Source organism: Suncus etruscus, chromosome 9 (genome assembly GCF_024139225.1).
Source record: "Suncus etruscus isolate mSunEtr1 chromosome 9, mSunEtr1.pri.cur, whole genome shotgun sequence".
In the NCBI taxonomy this organism is placed as follows: domain Eukaryota; kingdom Metazoa; phylum Chordata; class Mammalia; order Eulipotyphla; family Soricidae; genus Suncus; species Suncus etruscus.
The window spans coordinates 73,608,480-73,611,289 of record NC_064856.1 but is presented as its reverse complement, the minus strand read 5'-3'; positions in this window follow the sequence as shown (position 1 = coordinate 73,611,289).

Genomic DNA, 2,810 nt, shown 5'->3' with positions numbered 1-2,810 from the left:
GCTTGAGGTCTTTGGCTTTGGGATCTGTCCCAGGGCACTGACCCTGGATCCAGAATAAAATCTCACCTGTGCTCTTGCATGGTCTCAATGTCAATACCTGGAACTCTTGGGGTGCCCTGAGGATAGGGATTTTCCCAGACCCTAACAAAACAAAAACAAAACAAAAAAGGGATGCAGGAATTAAAGTCTACCACCAGCTACAGTTTCATAGTTACAAAGGAATTCTAACCATTACATATACTTTAAAGTATTTTTTCAGATGTGCATTTTACACATTGTTTCAAGGTTCTACAAGTCTAATTATAACCCAGAAAGGGTTAACGCAAAATAGGTATACCTCATGAAAGCAGATTCTTTCTCTTTTTTTTTTTTCTTTTGGAGGCCACACCCAGTGAGGCTATGCTATCAGAAACAGCTCTTGGGCTTGGGGAACCATATGAGACCAGGAAGATCGGTCCTGTGTAAGCCACATGTACAAGGCAAACCTCCCTACTGCTGCTCTATATCGCTCCAGCCCCAGAAAGCAGAATCTTTTCAAGTTTTAATGTTCATTTCTTAAATTAGTTTCAAAAGCTAGAGTGACATTACCTGACAGTTTGTTAAGAGAATAGGAAACACATTTAGAGCCTATAATTTTTAGAACAATTTAAGAACTGTTTTTTGGTTTGGGTTACCTGAGGATGAAGAACCTAAAACGTGATATACTATGTGCAGGAGATTAATTAAGTGAACTGCCTGTGAAAGTAAATTTGGAAGGAGGTAGATAAAGTGGTCCAGACATGTTTTATACCTATAGAAGACAGAGACAGAAAGAGCTTTAGGTAAAAGTATCTCTTTCTGCAGTTCAGTGCTAAGTCATTTCATCAAGGCCACCAGAGAACCCTTGACAAAGCTCCCCTTCAGGAAAAAGTAGTGTTTTACTGTGTTCAGTCTACGACTAGAAGCTGCCAGCTGAAATCTGGCCTGGAGCTTGCAGATATAAAGCACAGGCTCTGGTGTCTATGTCAATTACTGGATCAAGAGTCTGATAATTCATTTCCCTAGCCTCCATTTATCAAGTGTACAGAAATCATTGGTCCCAGATGACTTATGTGAACTAGCTGGAGAAGAGGCAGAAGCCCCTAAAAGAAAATCTGCAGCTTCTCTCTATCCCAGTAACAGCCGGGAAGATCTTGGTCTGCTGGCCTTGCTCTAGCAAGAAAAGTAAAGTCAGTCCTAGACCTTACCAAGGACTTTTGAGTCCGTCGCCATCTCTCAAGGACAATGATTTCTGGAGGCGGTGAACAGTAAAGTAGAAATAGGTTTTATTGAGAGGTACCGAGGTTAGGCAACAGAGAGAGGATAACCAGCTCAAGAGAGAGTGCAGGCTTCTCCAAGGCAGAGAGAGAGAGAGAGAGAGAGAGAGAGAGAGAGAGAGAGAGAGAGAGAGAGAGAGAGAGAGAGAGAGAGAGAGAGAGAGAGAGGAGAGAGAGAGAGAGAGAGATGATAGAGAGAGGAGAGAGAGAGAGAGAGGAGAGAGAGAGAAGGAGAGAGAGAGAGAGAGAGGAGAGAGAGAGAGAGAGAGAGAGAGGAGAGAGAGAACCAGTAAACTACCCAGCATGAAAGTAGACAGTCCATATCTCAAGAAGGGAATGCATAGATGCAATGCAACATACAACTCCATGTACCCTGAAACACCTGTGCACCACACCTTTGTTCCAAGTTGACTATTACAGGCTTTCTAACCAGATATAAGTCCCGTTGCTAACCTATTTGTCGGGGGGAAGTTTAAGGGTAGTTGATTGACTTTTTTGAGATTCTTTTCTTGGTCTTTGTTCTTGCTGTAACTTCTCCCATTAGTGGGGCTATTTTCTCCGGTTCTGTAGTAGAGTCAGGAGAGACACTTTGCAAAGAAATAACTGCTTCTGTAAGACGAGAATAGTCGTGTAAAAATTAAAAACCCACCTTGAACAGGGACATTCCTGTCAAATTTAGGGAGCACCAGAAATTAGACTTCCAAAGTAGAAAGAAAATATGTAGGTCATAAGCTTGTCAGACTATTTTAACCACCATGTTTGCTTAATTCTGGTGTGTTTGTTTAATTCAGTTTAAGGAACCTGAGAAAAGGAAACACACCTGGAGCAATTATCCTAAGAAAAGAAGGGAAATGGGCTTCCCCATAGGGTTGATAGCACTCAAGACGATGGGTATAGGGGAGGCAAACTCCTAAAATTTGATGAGTGTTGCAAGCTAGCCAGGAGGTCTTGGTGTATCCTAACTACTGCCTCTTTCCGTTTTATCCTCTCATTTATTTTTAACAAATAAGGTAGGAATGTGGCCTTGTCTCCCCTAGTATGTATAAGGAAAGTATAAAATGTGCATTGGATGAAAGCTGCTCAAGGCCCTCAGCGTCACAATGATCTGAGAGGCCTCAACACTGAACTATAATAAACATTTTTTTCTTTGACTATCTATGTATGGTGTCTCCATATCTCTGTGGGTTTTACTGGCCTAACACTCCAAACTCTGACTCTAGGTTTCATCATATCTCAAGAATTCATTGGTTTGGGAGAGACCCTTTCTTACCTACCTGCATGCCTGCTTCATGACGCTAAGATAAAAAAATATAGTTTGTCCATACATTCAAATGAAATATAAAATATATAATAAATATAATATATTTAATATGTAATGTAATATAAAATATACCTACTTAGAAGTTGCTCAGGTCTTCAAGAGTAAGAATTACTATATTCTGCACATTAAAAATATTTTCATGGTCTCAAAGGTAAGAGTGCTGAATTCTTTCAAGAAACCCATTTGATCGTTTA